The 20,671-nt window shown below is 42.5% G+C and overlaps 1 protein-coding gene across 3 annotated transcripts in view; it reads right to left on the reverse strand.

The window, feature by feature from the left end:
* Fbxo15 (F-box protein 15) overlaps positions 1-20,671 on the reverse strand; it is a 228,638-nt gene that overhangs the window by 110,980 nt on the left and 96,987 nt on the right. For 2 of the 3 annotated variants that reach the window (XR_004385884.1, XR_004385882.1), the window contains 2 exons: positions 4,423-4,572; positions 4,181-4,245 (listed from right to left, as the gene is read on the reverse strand). The gene's annotated coding sequence lies outside the window, so the exon portion shown is untranslated. Of the gene's footprint in view, positions 1-3,769; positions 3,855-4,180; positions 4,246-4,422; positions 4,573-20,671 lie in introns of those variants that run through there. The other variant, XR_004385883.1, reaches the window with a different exon arrangement.

A 20,671-nucleotide genomic window follows, 5' to 3' on the forward strand; every position in this document is an offset into this window, starting at 1 on the left:
TCTGGACTTCTTCACTTCCACATCCAGTGGAGCTGCGTCCCAGTTGGCTTCTCTGCTAGAGTGACAACTGTGCTTCTGAAAGAGGAACCTCACCATCCTTGATTTGCACACAATCCTATCCAAAAGGCTGAGACATCATCCCTCTTCTATTCCAATAATATGGCTCAGGACTCTGCCTGTGTTCACCTGATTTCAACTTTGAAGCTCCAAACTGTCAGCCTAGTAAGCTTTTTTCCCTTTCCTTTCTTTTCTTTTTTTCTTTCTTTCTTTTGTTGTTGTTATTATTATTTGTTTTTTTTCTTTTATTGGATATTTTTTATTTACATTTCAAATGTTATTCCCTTTCCCGGTTTCCCAGACATAAGCCTCCTATGCCATACCCCTCCCCTTCTTCTATAAAGGTGTTTCTCTCCCCATTCACCCCTTCCCACACACCCCCACATTCCCCTACACTGGGGGTTCCAGCCTTGGCAGGACCAAAGGCTTCTCCTTCCATTGGTGCCCAACAAGGCCATCCTCTGCTACATATGCAGTTAGAGCCCTGGGTCAGTCCATGTATAGTCTTTGGGTAGTGATTTAATCCCAGGGAGCTCTGGTTGATTGGCATTGTCGTTCTTATGGGGTTGAAAGCCCCTTCAACTCTTTCAATCCTTTCTCTATTCCTCCAACAGAGGTCCTGTTCTCAGTTCAGTGGTTTGCTGCTAGCATTCACCTCTGTATTTGTCATGCTCTGGCTGTGCTTCTCAGGGGACAGCTATATCAGGATCCTGTCAGCATGCACTTCTTAGCTTCAACAATCTTATCTAGCCTTGGTGGATGTATATATTCATGAGCCACATGTGGGGCAGGCTCTAAATGGCTGTTCTTTCAGTCTCTGATCCAAACTTTGTCTCCATATCCCCTCCTATGAATACTTTTGTTCCTCCTTTTAAGAAGGAGTGAAGCATTCGCACTTTGGACGTCCTTCTTGAGCTTCATGAGGTCTGTGGATTGTATCTTGGGTAATTGAGCATTTGGGCTAATATCCACTTATCAGTGAGTGCATACCATGTGTGTTTTTCTGTGATTGGGTTGCCTCACTCAGGATGATATTTTCTAGTTTATTGTTTTTCTTCTTAAAGTAAAAGTATGACTGAGTCTTCTCCACACAGTGCTGCCTCTATGCTGTCACCTGGCTGATGGCTGCCATGCTACACTGTCACTCCACTATGCCATGTCTATATTCTTTATACTTGTTATCATCATGTTTCCCACCTCCCCCAGCTTCCATGGGATTTTTTATCTTCCACAAGCTAACCATTTTTTTTTTTCATCTTCTTTGCTACAGCATGTCATGATGTTCCTGCACAGCCTTAATGGCCTGATCCCCGTGTGCACCAGTGGACACCTTACTAAGACACAATTGGTTTAGGGTTCAGGAGATGGCTCAGCAGGTAAAACCACTTGGCAGACAAGCCTAAGTTTGGTCTCAGGAGCTCATGTAAAAACCAGATGTGGTGGTATACATCTGCAATCCCAGCACTCCTACAGTACAATGGGAGACACAGACAGGAGAATCAGCTAGAAGTTCTTGGGCTAGCTAGCCTAGAGGACACAGCATGGAGCAGAAGCAAGAGAGATACTGACTCTGTCTCAGGAAGAAAAAAGGTAGAAGGAGAGAACTGACTCCCAAAAAGTTGTCCTATGATGGCCACATATTTGCTGTGGCTTGTTCATACCAGAACTCATAATCACAACAAAATTAATTAACTTTAGTAAAGACATAGTGGTCTGAGAGCCTGTTAAGTTACTGTTTCCCTTTCAAACACAGAAACATATAAGCAAACCTACAATGGTTTCTATCACGGACTGAAAACATGACCTATTGCTGGAATTTGAAAGTATAACTAGAGTTTCGATCTATCCATCCTTTTTTATCTGACTTACTTGTTCCCACTGCTTCTTTCTCTAGAAGAGTCTCTTCTGTTGGAACATTTCAGTCAGAATATTTTCCATTAGGCTCAGTCTCTGTTTCTCATTCTTTGGACCTCAGTTCCAGTATTGTCCATTTGGAAAAGCCCCCTGTGATTCTCTATGCCTTTCTTCATTGCTGTCTGTCTATTGAGTGACATGTCCAGCAGCCCTGCATCTCAAGCACTGTGATGAAGGGGTTGTTCCCTCCATACTTCCAGTCGAATGTTAGATGTGAGCTAAGCCTGACCAATACTTCCCTGAACTCTGGAGGGGCCATTCTTAAATAAAGGTGCCTGGGCTGGCAAAGGTCGGGTTGAGTGATGGAGCAGCCTATGGTCAGAGAAGCCACCTGCACTATTTCTGCAGTAGAGTCTTGGCTGCACCTTGCCTGTCCTCACTCATGACCAAGGCTTCCATGTGATGCTATAATATTACTCATTTGCTCTAGAAATCCTTTTCCTGTTTAAATTAATCAAAGTTCTGATCCATGTAGTGTGTGACCAAGAACTCTGACCAGCTCATAGCCTTCGGCATCTAAAATTACCCTATCTATGTGTGGTTTTATGTGTCTCCTGGATACCTCCTGACTCCTTGTGGGAAGAAAATCTGTCTTACCATGTTATCCCAGTAAATAGTAGTTTATCAACAAAGAGCCATTGATTGGTTAATTGACTGGTTAATTAATTGATTGAAATAGCTAAGAAACATTTTATATTTTATGTACTCCCTGGTAGCTCCTAAAATATCCATGTGGATTTTTTAAGACACTAATTTATATTTAAATTCTGGAAAAAGCAAGATAACTTTGAAAGGATTCTTAGGTGGTAAGCAAACCAATGCCAAGACCAGAGCTTCATGTCTCTGACTCATCTGTTTGAATTGAGGCCAGAGCTTCTAAAGTGAACTCTAAATCTGGAATCCGGAAGTTATCTAACATTTTCAAGTACAAACCAGTCATCGTCTACTTCCTTGTCCTGCACTCTGTAAGGCAACTGGCGAAGCTGCTTGAAAAGTACATTATTGGAGCAAATAAGTCTCGTGGTAGCAAGGATCCCACAGATCCATGTTCAGAGTAGGTGCAGGAATGCTCTTCCTTCCTTCCTGCTGATGGCAGGAGAATGGGGCAACCTCCTGATTCCTTAAGAGCACCCAGCACAGGCAGGAGAACCCAGCATTGTTCCTAACAGTAGACGTTGTTCATAACCCAGACATCCAGAGGTAGGAAACTCTACCCTTTCCTGGCAGTGCTTCCTTTATGGAAAATAACACCCGCTGCCTTGGGGACAGTAGGAAATAAGACAAACAGACACCAGTGCAGCAGAGAGCAGCTGGAGGGCAGTGGTTCTCAACCTGTGGGTCACAACCCCTTTAGGAGTCACATACCAGATAGCCTGCATATCAGATACTTACATTGTGGCTCATTATAGTAGCAAAGTTACAGTTGTGAAGTAGCAATGGAATAAGTTTATGGTCATCACAACATGAGGAACTGTAGTAAAGGATCAGAGGACCAGGAAGGTGGAGAATCACTACCTGGGACATCCCATCTGAGATAATAAACGTCTCCTTCATAGAAATTGCTGCAAAAACCTATCAGCCTTACACAAGGGCAGACAGACGGCCAATACTTAATATGAAAGCTCCCTGATTGCAGGTCTGAAATGAGCAGAGCTTGCTCCACTTGTCCTAGTTGGGGCAGCCTACAAGTGTCAAGATTCCTTTGAGGGGCACAGTGAAAGCTGTAGGTGCTTTCTACTGAACAGTGTATCTGTAAAAACCTCCATGAGCGTTTCACAAGCCATGAGACCTGTCCTGCTGACACCAGGAGCAGCTTTCTCTGTTCCTTAGAAATCTTTAGACCCTGTTTAATAAGGCCTGGATTTAATACACACTGAAAAACCCTGAAGGAAGAAGCAGAAGAAAACAGTAAGTATGAGGCAAACAATGTCTCCTGGCTACCCTGTGCCTAAGTCTTGTGAGAGAGAATGCCCCCTCCCCCCATGCCGCAGTGTCACAAACCAGGGTCATTTTGTTTACAGACAGGCAACAATCAGAAACAGCCAGGCCCCAAGGTTCAAAAGAGTTGTCCAGAGTGAGTGATTTTACTCTGCATATGTCCTACTGTTTCTATAAAGCCATTCCCTCAAGATTTTATGTACCATATAATATGACCACAAAACTAAAGCATCTATAGCATCCTGTCTCTAAAAAACATTAGAATACATACCAGCCTGCTGGCCAGCCCCTCCTCTTCCCAGGATGCTATATTCCTGAGACATTCTCCAGTTATTCCTGGGAAGTACAGACAAACAGGAAGGGAAAGCCAGATCATTTCAATGTCTCCAGGAAGCAATCTCCTTCAGTAGTACTGGAAATGCATATCAAGAATCTGAGTGACCCATGGGAAGAGGCATTTTCTCTGTTGGTCTTCCAGGTACATCCAGGGTGACCTGAGAGGAACCAACTCACCTGTCTCCTGTCTGCACTTCACCTTGGGTTCAATCACAGTAGTGAGAAGAGGTTACTCCAAGATCTCATGCAGCTCTGAAATCCAGTGGCACTCTGCAGTCCTCATTGAAAGTTTCCTCTGTCAAGTCATCCTCGTGTTGACAAAGTTCTCTAGGAATGGAAGGAAAAACTGAAACTGCCAGTAAAGTCTCTTACCCTTTTAGGTAGAAAAAATAACATTTCCAAAAATAAGGTGTTACCTTAAATAGTTATCTGGCTGTCTTATGCAAAGCTGGAATTGTCACTTGAGAATAAATGTATAAGTCAATCAAGAAGTTTCATAAATATTCTGAGCTCTTGCCACCCACCACCACTGCAAGGCATTCATTATCTGGTGAACAGAAAGCATTAGTCTCCTCACCTTTGTGGGAAGATAATCGTAGAGTGCCCGGTTGTGTTAGCTTCAATCAAGGGATGTCAACAACTTAACCAGATTCTGAGCGAAGGGATTTGGAGTTTCCTAGGTTATATTCCAGCTGCAAGAGGAAGCCCACAAGCTCTCAGGGACTGGGTTCAAATCACAGGCTGATGACATTTAAGAACCTAGCTGAAAGCCACCAACATCAACTCTGTCATTTATGATGGCACACTGTCTCAGAGAACAGTGCATCTGAAGCACTGAAGATTTCTGAGGTATATACTTGAGGAAGCAGAGGGCTGAAACGACCATCCTACAAATATCCAGTATACCATGTCCTTCCATGCCCTCAGCCATGCCAACCTTTACTTACAGGTTCTAAGCCCAGGAGAAGAGTCCAGTGATTTCATCTCAAAGAAGCCTGAGTTCCAAGTCAAGACATTTTCCCCCTCCCTCCTTGTAAGAGTCCACACTAAGCCTGGATATCTCTTTGATCACTGTCTTATTTCATAGAAAGGGCCCAATGGGTCAGCTGTACATAAGACAATCAACTAATTCAGATATAATGGGGAGGTTTTAATTAAAAGATACACACTTAAAATCACTGTAGGAGAAGGAGCAGAATGACCGTGAGACTCATTGTCAATGGATGGATAGAGTGAAAGTGTCCTCAAGATATAACAGGGCAGTGGCACATATGGATTCACAGAGATTGCGGCAGTGTACTGGCTGGTTTTGTGTGTCAACCTGACACAAGCTGGAGTCATCACAAGGAAAGGAGCCTCCCTTGAGAAAATGCCTCCATGAGATCCAGCTGTAGGACATTTTCTCAATTAGTGACCAAGGGTGAGAGGACCCATAGTGGGTGGTGCCATCCCTGAGCTGGTAGTTCTAGGTTCTATAAGAGAGCAAGCTGATCAAGCCAGGGGAAGCAGGGCAGTAAGTAACATCCCCCCATGGTCTCTGCATCAGCTCCTGCTTCCTGACCTGCTTGAGTTCCAGTCCTGACTTCCTTTGGTGATGAACAGCAATGTCCAAGTGTAAGCTGAGTAAACCCTTTCCTCCCCAACTTGCTTCTTGGTCATGATGTTTTGTGTGGGAATAGAAACCCTGACTAAGTCAGGCAGTGAGAATACATGAGCCCTGTGCAAGCTCAAGCCAAATCAAATCTCAACATGGAAAGGGGAAGCGGACATGAGGCAAACATGAGGCTACTGGCCATTAATCAAGCTCCTGAGAGATGGAGAATCAGTTTCCTTTAAGAATTTTGCCCTTGCCAAGTGAGGATGCTTCAATTCCACTTGAGAGGGAGAAGAAATCAACTAGGAAAAGGCTGGAAAAAGCTGAGGAGGAAGATAACTCCATAGGAAGACCAGCAGTCTCAACCAACCTGAACCTCTGGGAGCTCCCAGACACTGAGCCACCAACCAGGAAGCACACATGAACTTGTGTGAGGCCCCTGACACACATATAGCAGAGGATTGCCTGGTCTGGCCTCAAGGAGAGAAGATGTGCCTAACCCTCAAGAGACCTAGGACCCCAGGAAATAGGAAGGCCTGGCAGGGGGTAGGGGGAAGACATCCACTTGAAGACAGGGGGAGAAGGAATGAGATGAGGAGCTGTGGGAGGGTGGACCAGGACGGGGCAATGACTGGACTGTAAAAAAATAAAAGTAATAAAAAAAATATTGCACTTGAGAAACCAACCATGCTCCAGTACAAGGCCACACATCTATGGAACATACGGAAACACAAACAGAACTTAATAGATGAAAAATTTAAAATGTCACAAAGTTGGGTAGATTGAGAATAGGGTAGATCTAGGATGGATTGAGAGCAGGACAAATATGACTAAAATACATTATCTAAAATTCTCAAAGAACCAATAAATAAGTAAATAAATAATAAAAAAGTTTAATAAAAGCATAGATTTCCTATTGTGTCTTAACTACAATAAAATTTTTAAGTAGAAATAGATGATCCAGGCATAATTATCCTGAAAAGAAAGAGGAGTTGTCTCGAAGCTCAGCCATGGTAAGATGGGAAGCCTGCTTTCCTCCCCCAAAACCCCATCGTTCTTGGCGCTGTCTCCACAAGAAAGGTCATGGGGTTCAAGACTGAGCTCATAGTATACTCATGTGGCCAGTGCAAGTTAGGGAAGCCCCAGCTGGCATGAGCAGGAACCCTACCTCCTCTACCAGGCCTTGACCTTGTTCTGAGAGGTGACAGCACTCAGATGGGCACTTCATGTTTTTGATGGACTTGACTCAGAGCCCAACACAGGGATGGGAACTGAGCACCAGAAGCAAACGGGACATGACCTCTGCTTTGTTTTGCTGGAAGAAGTCAAGCAATGCTGTGATGAAATAAAGAAAGCTCACCAGCTAAGGAGAAGTGAGATGTGATTGAGAATCATAATGAGATCAAGAGGTGGGAGCATCGGACCTGGATGCTCTTGGGGCCCTACTTCTGGAGCCATTTGCACCAGAACCCCGATGGCTCCCTGAGCCAGCCTGTAGGATTTGCATAAGAACCCCACATAAATGCTTACCTATCTCCTGAAGCCTCCAGTCCTCAGAATACAACCTGCCACAGTGCTAAGACTTAGAAGTGTAAACGCATGTGTCCATTCATACTCATGACAAAATGACTGGGCATCCATGTTCTGGTTTTGTCTGCAGGATTGCACTAATTCTGTTCCTACAATACCACACACCCCCTCAAGAGGGCCAGTGCTGACTGTTAATTAGTGGACCCATCCCCACCTTCCTTCCTTAGCCCAGCCTAACTATACCTCAGAAAGGGTTTGACAACTAATGTTCTTGCTAACACTCCTGTCGCTGACAGCTGATGTGGCACACATAGGATTGTGTGTGCACGAACAGGAATTGCACACTAATACTGAGGGAAGCTTTTGTGCAATGTCCTGTCAGAGCCACAGGCCCAGGTTGTGACTTCCCAGCACTCTACTACACCCCAGAAAGCATGTCTCTGCAGCAGACAAAGACTTGCCCTGTGAATCTCTGTCACTGCTCACATAACACCCCACTTCCATGGAGTCATGACAGGGATTTAACCAAAAGTGCAGACTGACTGAACTTCTTAAATATGTAGTCAGTGATGTTTATTGACCTCCCACTGTCAAACTGTCAGGCACAGTATTGTGCAAGTACATTGAACTCACACAAACTTCAAGACACACAGTGCGATGCCACATGGCACGTCGGTTCTCTGAAGAGAATGTGTACCATACAACATAAACATCCAAATAACTTATTTATCTCTCTTCTAAGAGCAATTAGAAGGAAGCAGAACATGCTGGAAAATGGAGGCCTTGAAACTGGAGGTAATTTATTCAGACTTCCTACTCTCTAAGGATAATAAAAGGTAGTAAATCCTAAGCTAAGCAGACTCAGCAGCAGGGAGCCTTTCAGAATTTATTGTGTTCTAGATTAGCGATGATTAAATCTTGCAGTGATTCACTTTAAAATACCACGTTTTTCCTGCGTTGCATATGTTTAAAACATTAGTTTTCTCTTTCACCTCAAAACAAAGAGTACAATGCTGTCATTTTTCCACAATAGTTCTTAGATTTTTTTCTTCTCCCCCACAGCTGAAAAAGAGATTTCTAGTCAGAAAAGAAATTTCCTAATCCATAAAACAAGTAAATTTATTCTCTGTTTTAGATGAGAATTCACATGATTTTGCACTCTAGGGACTTTGCCTGAATTTAACCAGGGTCTTGTCCATGCGCCACCTACACACATAACTAGAAGTTTCATTATTAAATTAGACACAAGCAAGATATATGGTATAGCTTCCTTCCCTGGCCTCCTTGTATTCCTCTCTCGGTTTTTCTTCGTTTCTCAGTGTTAAGAGTGTGGTGACCCCCATTTGATGGTCTAAAAGAATATGCAAGAAGAACAATCAAGCTAGCAGCCAGCAGCTCATCATAAAAGAACAAAGCCCCCGTGCTCAGGTTGAGGGTTTCCTCAGTTCTCCCTGGAGAAGTTCATTCTTTTTCTCACTCTAATACCAAGAGACCCATCGTTTTCCAGCTAGAAAGATGTCAAATACCATCCCTTGATGGATGATAATCAAATGAAATTTGTTTCAACTTGATAAACATGAGGCAAGTTCAACACTATAAATGGAAACAATGTTCAAATACTAAACATGCTCCATGTTGTGTGGATACGTTAGGCATGTGACATGTTTCTATATGATGCTGCTCATACACATGTGAGATCCTTGGCTCTGACTCACAGTAGCCTTTTTTCTCCTCCAGTTCTGTGAGATCTGACACATGTCTCCCTCTAAAACCAAATCCAGACATTCGCCCCATTCATGTAAGTTACTGTATCCAATGGCAGTTTTGAGAGATAGTCTATTTCCTTGAGAATGATGAATTCTTTTCATATTTTTTTTCATAAATGAGGCACAAAGACTGAAGACAGGAGTCTTTGGCCAGCCCCTCTGTGACAGGGAACCTGACAGAGCCACTGCAGCCATCAGCCCTGAAGGTACAGCCTCATACAGGACAGCCAGGTGACAAGCAGAAGCCTCTCTGCTTTTTGACATTTCAGATGCCTCATTTCTGTCTCCTTGCCACTGTCTCCTCTGCTCTGTGAATTGGCCTAAATGAGTGGGGAGGGAGCATTCCTTTCTCCATCATCCCTTTGTCCTCCCCATCATCCTGCACACCCTCAGGAAATATCGATTTCCCTTGCTGTCCCACAGAAAAGCCATTCATCATTACCTTCTTCCTGAACCACAGACCTTTCTGTCACAAGCTACCTCAGGTATCCCTTTTCAGCTCCCTGCATCAGCAGCAGAGGGGTTGGGGGTTGGGGGTAGAGAACCACAGAAGCTGGCGCATCAACATGTCCTTTTCTTCTATTTCTCTTCCTTGTTCTATGGAATCTGAAAAAGCCTAAGGACAAAGGGGAACATTTGGGCAATAGATATGAAGACACATCTAAGTAGACAATGTAAATACACACACGTCCACACATGTGCATGCACACACATGTAGGCACACACACACACACACACACACACACACACACACGTATACACCAACAGGTATGAACGTGTCCATATCATCCATGCTAAGGCTATCTGCTACCACTCATATCATCTCCGTGTTCTTTAGGGTAGGGTCAGCATGACATTCATAGCCCCACATGGACACCTATCCGTGCAGACAGACACCTATCCGTGTGGACACCTAACACTACACTGCACAGGTTCTGCCGTCAATCTGGTGTTTTCACTATCTCCTTGGGAACGATTCATTCTTTTCACTCACTAGAACAAGTCTCAGGCAGCCCCTCTGCGACAGGAGGCACTTGGCATAGTCTCTGCAGGTATATGCTGTTTAAATTCCTTCACGATGATCCTGTGACGTAGAGACTGACTCTAGGGGATGTGTCTTGATATGACACAGATCTTCATGAAGTAGAGGGAACTAGCTGAGTCCCTAGTCAAGATGTTCCTCTTCCCATCCTCAGAAACCAACAGAACCTGCATAATAGGAAAGGGGGGGACTATGACAAGAAAGCGCCATCTCATCCCCTTAACTAGTATTCTCATGACATCCTCAGTGAAAGAGATGCAGACGTGCAGGTCAGAAGCCATCGAAAGACAGTATGGTGGTGTTTTTTTTTTGGGGGGGGGTATTTGAACTTTTATTTATTTTTATTGAATATTTTTATTTACATTTCAAATGTTATTCCCTTTCCTGGTTTCCAGTCCACAGGCCTCCCATCCTATGCCCCTTCTCCCTTCTTATATGAGGGTATTCCCCCTCCCCAACCACCCACCCCTTCCTGCCTCTCCACCCGACATTCCCTACACTGGGGGAGTGGGGAGCATCCAGCCTTGGCAGGACCAAAGGGTTTCTCCCATTAGACACAGAGTTTTTTAAGATATGCTTAAATTGGGCTGGCAAAATAACTCATTAGCTGAAGGAGCTTGCTTCTGGGCCTCACAACCTGAGTTTGATCCCAGGAACCTGAAAGGTGAAAGGAGAACCAACACTCCTAAATTGTTCCTTTGGCCTCCACACACATGTATATGCACATAAAACAATGAGGCGGAGGAGGAGGAGGAGGAGGAGGAGGAGGAGGAGGAGGAATTAAAATGTAAAAACCTATATTTAAATAATTATCCAAAGAACTTTAGCTATTTCTTAATTTGGAATATGACTTTTATCAGTCTCAAAAACATTGTGGGTTACAACTATAAAGTCAATGTTGCTAACAGCAAGGTGCATGACTTGGCACACGTCAATATGACAATGGCAGTTAAGACTCTAGTTCTCCAGTACCAAAGCAGCAGGTACATGGTTAAGACTTAATCAGAAGAGTCACTGTCCATGAATTAGCTGCTCACAGTTGCAAACTATGTTGCTGAAGACAGACTGTGTGCAGAAGAATTAGGTGGGAAGTTTACAGAACAAAGGTTAGTCCCCATCCTATTTGTAAAGCACACAGTGGAAAGACTGTGTTAAAAGATGAGCAGAGTTCAATGCTGGGTGTGTTACTGGAAGTGTGTTCAATATTGTGCTTCCTAATAACCCTTAGATGTTTCTTTCTAGCAAAAACTATCACTTCAGAGCACTGGCCACCATTATAGCCCTGGGATGTTTTATGGGAAATAAGTAATATGTTAACTGTCCTAGAGTATGATAATATAATTTGGGGTCATTTTCATAGAAATTCTTAATGGTAACTCATCATATAGCCCTTATAGCTCTCATCCTTTCAAGAAAATGTCATCCTTTGGAAACAACCTCTTGTGGTATGAGAAAATTTTTCTCTTGGAACCATAAGGGAACTGAAGCACAGATAGAACTTAATTTCCCTCAGGTCAACCTGCAGGTCATTGATAATGTTTAAATAAGCCATTGCATCCTTCTCTATCCACTAGATGATGCCCACTCCCCTGGTACTAGCCTCAAAAGGAATGAAACTGTTCTCTCTCAAAAGAAATGGAACTGTCATATACCTCATCTAGTCTTCTTCACAACTTAACTTGCAGAATCAACATTTTAAGAGAGAAAGAAACTTTGAAATTAGATCTTAAATATTCCAGAATTAAACAGTAAAAATAGCATTCTTAAAACCATACAGTATTTAGCTGTGGACCGAAGTAAAAGCCTAGTCCGCTGAGTCCCGGGCCAGGTAACCGTCACACAACAACCCACACGATTCTCACTGTATCTTGACCAGCTCCACCTTATGCAATTAAGATTTTTTTGTTTGCCTTAAATTAGTTTATTTAGTTTCTTCTAAGCTCACAGACCACCTTAAGTGATATGGTAAAGCTAAATTTTAGATACAGTCTGTCATATTCATGCATATTCATACATGTTGCTAACCCTGGCTGACTGCTAGCTAACATGCAGGGGGAAAAAACAATAACAATTGATTAAAGCTCTTAAAATAAAGAGCAGGGTCTGGTTCTGTGTGGGGCAAATCCAGCAAAGGTGAGCTGTGCCCCATCCACTGAGCTCTATTGTCCTATTGTTGAGGCCACAATTCTGTCTGCATCCCCAGTGACCTGTCAGCTCCAGGGATAACCAGATGGCTAAAAGCCAGTATAAGAAAATAAACAGCCCACACCCGCGGATCCCGGTCCGCAGCAGCTCTCTGCTCCCAGACCCCGTGGGAGACAGACCTTACCGCCTGGTCAGGTGGGCACTCCTGAAGCTGCAGAGCCGGAAGAGACCACCAACACTGCCCACCCCTGCCCACATCCCTGGCCCAAGAGGAACTGTACAAGGCCCCTGGGTTCCTGTGGGGAGGGCCCAGGAGCTTGCAGGAGCCCTGCCTGAGACACCGCTTGAACCTGAAGGAAACAGACCAGATAAACAGTTCTCTGCACCCAAATCCCGTGGGAGGGAGAGCTAAACCTTCAGAGAGGCAGACACGCCTGCGAAACCAGAAGAGACTGCTCTCTGCACACATTACTGATTCCAGAGGAAAGCACCAGAATCCATCTGGAACCCTGGTGCACGGAGGCTCCCCGGAAGGTGGTGCAGATCCCTCCCGTTAAGTCGCTGCCGGCGGAGAGCCCGTGGGCAGCACTTTGAAAGGAACTTGAGCCTCGGGACCACAGGTAAGACCAACTTTTCTGTTCAAGTGACCTGCCTGGTGAACTCAAGGCACAGGTCCACAGGAACAGCTGAAGACCTAAGAAAGGAAAAAACTACACGCCCGAAAGCAGAACACTCTGTCCCCATAACTGACTGAAAGAGAGGAAAACAGGTCTACAGCACTCCTGACACACAGGCCTATAGGACAGTTTAGCCACTGTCAGAAATAGCAGAACAAAGTAACACTAGAGATAATTTGATGGCGAGAGGCAAGCGCAGGAACCCAAGCAACAGAAACCAAGACTACATGGCACCATCGGAGCCCAATTCTCCCATCAAAACAAACATGGAATATCCAAACACACCAGAAAAGCAAGATCTAGATTCAAAATCATATATGACCATGATGCTGGAGAACTTCAAGAAAGACATGATGAACTCCCTTAGAGAACAAGTAGAAGCCTACAGAGAGGAATCGCAAAAATGCCTGAAAGAATTCCAGGAAAACATAAATAAACAAGTAGAAGCCCATAGAGAGGAGACACAAAAATCCCTGAAAGAATTCCAGGAAAACACAATCAAACAGTGGAAAGAATTAAAAATGGAAATAGAAGCAATCAAGAAAGAACACATGGAAACAACCCTGGATATAGAAAACCAAAAGAAGAGACAAGGAGCTGTAGATACAAGCTTTACCAACAGAATACAAGAGATGGAAGAGAGAATCTCAGGAGCAGAAGATTCCATAGAAATCATTGACTCAACTGTCAAAGATAATGTAAAGCGGAAAAAGCTACTGGTCCAAAACATACAGGAAATCCAGGACTCAATGAGAAGATCAAACCTAAGGATAATAGGTATAGAAGAGAGTGAAGACTCCCAGCTCAAAGGACCAGTACATATCTTCAACAAAATCATAGAAGAAAACTTCCCTAACCTAAAAAAAGAGATACCCATAGGCATACAAGAAGCCTGAAAAATGTAGAAACAAAGAGAACAATACAAAGAATTGATGGAACTAATCAACAGCTAGTTCTTTGAGACAGTCAACAAGATAGGCAACCTCTTAATCAAACTAACTAAAAAGCAGAAAGAGAATATGCAAATTAACAAAATCAGAAATGAAAAGGGGGACATGACAACAGATACAAAGGAAATCCAAAAGAATCATTAGGTCTCACTTCAAAAAACCTGTACTCTTCAAAATTGGAAAATATAAATGAAATGAACAATTTCCTTAATAGATACCACTTACCAAAGTTTAAAAAAAAACAGATAAACCATTTAAATATACCTATATCTCCTAAGGAAATAGATGCAGTCATTAAAAGTCTCCCAACCAAAGCTTAGGGACAGATGGTTTTACTACCAGACTTTCAAAGGAAAGCTAATACCAATACTCCTCAAATTATTCAACAAAATAGAAAGAGAAGGAATATTACCAAACTCATTGTATGACTCACAGTAACCCTGATAAACCACACAAAGGAGTCAAAAAAAACATGAGAATTTCAGACCAATTTACCTGATGAACATTAATGCAAAAATACTCCCAAACAGAATACAAGAACACATCAAAAACATCATCCATCATGATCAAGTAGACTTCATCCAGGGGATTTAGGAATGGCTCAACATATGAAAATCTATCAATGTAATCCCCCATTTAAAAACTGAAAGAAAATAAAAAGCATGATTATCTTACTAGATGCTGAAAAAGTTTTTGAAAAATTCAACACTCCCTCCTTATAAAAGTCTTGGAGGACTCAAGGAAACAAGGCCCATACCTAAATACAATAAAAGCAATACAAAGTAGGTCAATAGCCAATATCGCATTAAATGGAAAGAAATTTAAAACAATTCCACTAAAATCAGGGACAAGACAAGGCTGCCCACTCTTTCAATATGTATTCAATATAGTACTTGAGCTTTTAGCTATAGCAATAAGACAACTAAAGTAGATCAAAGAGATACAAATTGGAAAGGAAGGAGTCAAAGTATCACTGTTCACAGATGACAGTATACATAAGCAACCCAAAAAATTCTACCATAGAACCCTTCAGCAAAATGGCTGGATATAAAAATCAACTAAAAATAATCAGAAGTCATACTTTATACAAGCAATAAACGGGTTGAGAAAAAACATAGGGAAACAATATCCTTCACAATTGTCACAAATAATATAAAATATCCTAGTGTAACCCAAACCAAGCAAGTGAAAGACCTATATGACAAGAACCTCAAGTCTTTGAAGAAAGAAATTGAAAAAGATATGAGAAGATGGAAAGATCCCCCATGCTCATGGATCAGTAGGATTAACATAGTAAAAATAGTCATCTTACCAAAATCAATCCACAGATTCAATGCAATTCCCATAAAAATTCCAACACAATTACTTACAGACCTTGAAATATCAATATTCAAATTCATATTGAAAAACAAAAACCCAAGATAGTTAGAACAATCCTTTACCATAAAAGAACTTCCAGAGGTAACACCTCCACGATTTCAAGCTCTACTACAGAGCAATACTTATAAAAACCACTTGGTACTCACATACAAACAGACAGGTTGATCAAGTGAATTAAATCAAAGACCCAGAAATAAACCCACACACCTACTGACACTCGATTTTTGATTAAAAAGAAAAAAAACTTTACAATGGAAAAAAGAAAGCATCTTCAATAAATGGTGCTGGTCTAACTGAATGTCTCCATGTAGATGAATGAAAATAGATCCATTTTTATCACCCTGAACAAAACTCAAGTCCAAGTGGATCAAAAACCTCAACATAAAACCAGACATACTAAATCTAATAGAGGCCAAAGTGAAGACATTGACACAAGAGACAGCTTCCTAAACAGAACACCAAGGACTCAGGCACTAAGATCAGCAATTAACTAATGGGACCTCATAAAACTGAAAAGCTTCTGTAAGGCAGAAGACACCACCAACAGAACAAAATGGCAGCCTACAGAATGGGAAAATATCTTCACCAACCCTATCTCCAGGAGAGGACTAATATCCAAAATATATAAAGAACTTAAGAAAATAGACGCCAAACACACACACACACACACACACACACATTTTAAAAAGAATCCTTGACAGAGTAGCCTCTCTAATGGTCAAGAAGTACATAAAGAAATGTTCAACATCCTTAGTCATCAGAGAAATGCAAATCAAAATGACTCCAAGATTTTATCTTATACGAATCTAAGTTCAAAAACTCAAGGGACAGCCCAGGCTGCTGAGAATGTGGAGCAAGGGAATACTCCTCTATTGCTGATTTGAGTGCAAACTTGTACAACCACTTTGGAACTCAATCTGAAAGTTTCTTAGAAAATTGAGACTACTTCTACCTTAAGACCCAACTATAAAGCTCTTGAGAATATACCCAAAAGAACCTTTGGTTGAGGATGTCCATTTACACAAAGTACATTTACACAAAGGAATACTAATCAGCTATTAAAAACAAGGACATCATGAAATTTACAGGCAAGTGAATGAAACTAGAAAATATTATCTTGAATGAGGTGACACAGACCCAGAAAGACAAGCTTGATATGTACTCACCTACAAGTGGATATTAGCCATAAAATAAAGGATAGCCGTGCGACCATCCAAAGACCCAAAGAAGCTAAGTAACCAAAAGGCCCTAAGGGAGGATGCTTGACTATCACCGAATAGAGGAATTAGAACAGACATAGGGAGTAAAGGGAGGGAGGGAACTGGGTGAAGGCTGGGGAGAGGAACAGGAGGAATCAAGTATGAAGAGGAAGGAGGAAAGAGACCTGGGAGAGAGAACGGGGATTTGTGGGTTTGGGAGCATCTCTGGGATGAACTAGAAACCCAGGACAAGGGAACCTCCCAGAAACTCATGAGGGTGATCCTAGCTAACGCACCTTAATTATCTGGGTCATACCTTCTGCTGGCAGCCTACACAAGGACTTTGGAAGAAGGAAGAGTCACTCTACGTCACCTGCTTGCACTTATTGGAACTCATTTCTTTGGGATTCCAGTTTATACAGAAGACCAACTAGCCTCATGGGGCTGAGCAACTACTAGATTCTTAGACTTCCCATTCACAGCTGCCCATTGTTGGGTTAGTTGGACTGCAGGCTGTTAAGTCATTACAGTGAATTCTCTTATAGAGACATTCCATAAGTTCTGTGACTCTAGAGAACCCTGACTAATACACCAACCCAGGCACAAAACCTTCAACCTTCAATTGGTCCTGCCAACATGATAGGTTGAGGTAAACATGGCACAGAAATGGAAAGAGTGGCTAAGCAATGACTGGCTCAGGGTGAGGCCCACACCACCAGAGGAAGCCCATCTCTGACACTGCCTGGAGGGCCAGGACCTAAAGACCTAGGCTAGAACCAAATACCCCAGGCAAACGAAACACAAGATTCCTAACGATATTATGCTATACCTGTAGATAGGAGCCAGGCTCCATCCTCTGATGGAAACAGATTTAGAGACCTACAGCCAAACTCCAGGAGGAACTCAGTGAATCTGTGGAAGAAGGGGAGGAAGGATTGTAAGAGTAGGAGGGGTCAAGGACACCACAAGAAAACCCACAGAATCAGCAAAGCTGGACTCATAGGGGCTCACAGAGACTGAACTGACAATCAGGGAGACTGCATGGATCTAGCCTATGCCCCTCTACATGTATATTATTGTTGTGTAGCTTGATGTTTTTGTGGGACTTCTAACAAGCAGGGGCTACTTCTGATGCCTTTGCTTGCTTTTGCAAACTTTGTCCTCCTACTGGGTTGCCCCATCCAGCCTTAATATGAGAGGAGGTGCCTAGTCTTATTGCAACTTGGTATACAGGTTTGCTTGCTATTCCTGCAAGGTCTGGTCTTTTATGAAGGGAAACAGAGGAGTGGATTGGGGAAGAGGAAGGGAAAGACTACAGGGATAGGAGAGAGGAGAAACTGTGGTTAGGATGTACTATATGAGAGAATAAGTGAATAATAATAATAAAAATAATAATAATAATAATAAACAACCTCTGACTCCTGTATATGTTGTGCACACAAGTGCAAGTAAGTACATCTGCATGCACAGGCCTGCACACACACACACACACACACACACACACACACACACACACACACACCCCATATGCCATGAAAAAAATAAAGACATTGGTTTGTTTTATTTCATTAGATTAGGTTTGAGATTTGGCTTAGTTGGCGTTTCCATTGCTGTGATGAAATATCATGAACAAAACCCAAGTTGGGAAGGACAGAGTTCATTTGGCTTACACTTCCATAGTCCATCACTGAAGTCAGGACAGGGCTGAAATCAGGGCAGGAACCCGAAAGCAGGAGCTAGCACAGAGGTTGTGGAAGAATGCTGCCCTCTGGAATTGCTCCCCATCACTTGTTCAGCCTGCTTTCTGATAGAACTCAGAACCAAGCCACCATGGGCAGGGCCCTCCCCCATCAAACGCTAATTAAGGAAACGCCTACAGCTGAATCTTATGGAGGCATTTTCTCAGTTGAGGTTTCCTTCTTTCAGAGGACGCTAGCTTGTGTCAAGTTAACATAAAACTAGCCAGGACAAGATCCCAGGATGTTGTCTGTCTATTTGAGAGTATGTTTAAATGTACTTTTAAAAGCATTGTCCACTCTGCTGTCTCTTACAGAGAACCATTTTTATTTTCACTAAATAGTTGCATTCTCCCGCAATGTGCTGCTTAAGTGAACGGAGAGCATTTTATCTGGAGATTCCATACTTTATACAATCATCCTCTATTGCGTCCAGGTTCTCTGTAACCCAGGACACCTATAATGGGCACAGCTGTCCATATATTTGTGCACAATGATTTCACTACCTCCACTGGGTAAATTCTGCATATGCCATTAGATTACCAAGCAGTAAATGACTTTGGCCAACTCATTCTCAGGAGAAAAGTTGTCCCCATTATTCTTCTATCAGCTGTGAAGAAGAACTCTATTCTCCCTATACACAATCAAGCAAGATTAGGGTTTATTTCTTCCTTTTTTTCTCTCTTCCAATTTTCAGAATGAAAAATGGTTTCTCATCTTGCTTTAATTTTCCTCTCATGAATGAATATTGAACCTTTCCATGAGGTGGGAGATAGTCATGCCCCTGCCTCACCACACTCTGTGGTCTTGGCTGTATGATAAGGTTATCTGTAATACTGTCTGACAGTCAAGGCTAAATGGACAAGGCTACTATGAAAACTATGTGACAGAAAGGTATTTTTAATATCTGAATGATGGAAATAAATTTTATAGCAGGGCCTAAAGAGTAGCAATCAATTTTTCTGACAGAAGAATTTCACAAATCATTGACCTAAAAAGCACGGAATAGATGCTGACATTTCCAAGAGTGGCTCTACCTGCCTCTCACACCTGTCTACACAGGAAAGTCTAAGCCACCGTTTGAGCAAGCCACTAGTTATAAAAATAAACGACAGCAGTCGTTTAATATCAAAAGCCTTTGGTCTCAGCAATATATTCCTGGCTTTCTCTTCTACATTTGTTAATTTTTTTTCCTTTTAAATTTTATTTCTTCTTATTTTGAGTGTGTATGGGGGATGCACATGCCACAGTACGCGCAGGTCCTTAGGTTGTCAGGCTTTAGAGCAGTCACCCCTCCACATTGGGCAATCCATTAATTTAATTTAATTTTTTAAATTAAAATTCCATTGAGATATCTTTTTGTTGCAGACTCTATTTAAAATATAATAAGTGGGGCAAATAGAAATTGCTTTAAAATACTAATATTTAAATCCCCCCTCAGAGTTGTTATTTAGGAGAATATTACAAATGTAACTTCAGAATTAAGTTGCACTCTACAAGTTCCTACTAAGAGGAAAGACAGCTTTCTCCCAGGTGTCCTCCATCTTTTATTTCCTTCCTGAACATTCCCCCACATGCCCATTAACATTTCTTCTGGAGTGTGACCTCTTCACTGCACTGACATTTTTTATTTGTGCTCCTGAATTGAGTAATGGGTTAAACCTTGCAGGCCTGTAATGACTACCACAGCAGGGGTTATTAGCCCCAGCTGACACAGAGAAGGAAAGCCAGAGAGGTTGGGGAGCTTCCCTGAGTCATAAGATCCCGTCCTCTGGCCTGTGGTGTGAACTCACTAACTCAAGCCAGTTCACACAAGGAATGCAGCGGGGTCCCACATCTGTGTCATTTGAGCCTTAGATTCATCCTGTGCTCCAGACCCAGGGTGTCCATGAGAGGCTTGTCCACTTGGGTGCTCTCAGCTGATCCCTCCTTAATACACCGGCCACACAGACACTTGTTCATGCCATCACCAGCAGCTTTTAGGATGACACAAAGCACAAAAGGCCTGCGGTACGCTGGTGCTGTGTGTCAGCCCAAGTCAGGTCCCAGGAACCCAACTCTGATCGAGGATCTTTAAATATAGAGACTGTCTCCAAGGAGCATCAAAAATCACACTTACGATGTCTCTCCAACATGGCTGCCCAAGCATGAGCCAAACAAAGATGATGATAGACCTGTCAGAGCAGATAGACGAAAGCCCACAAGGCCCCAACCCTCCTCAAATAACTACAGACAGCTAAGAAATGCTGAGAACGGGAGATACAGTCTTCCTCAGGGAAGACCATACCAAGTGGTTGTCCAATACTAATGTCCAGCCCTCAAACCATATATACGAGTAACACTACTCAGCTGAGAAGACTCTATACATGTATTTGGGAATATATATTACATACATATCACATTTAAC

The sequence above is a fragment of the Rattus rattus genome, chromosome 15 (genome assembly GCF_011064425.1).
Source record: "Rattus rattus isolate New Zealand chromosome 15, Rrattus_CSIRO_v1, whole genome shotgun sequence".
NCBI lineage: Eukaryota > Metazoa > Chordata > Mammalia > Rodentia > Muridae > Rattus > Rattus rattus.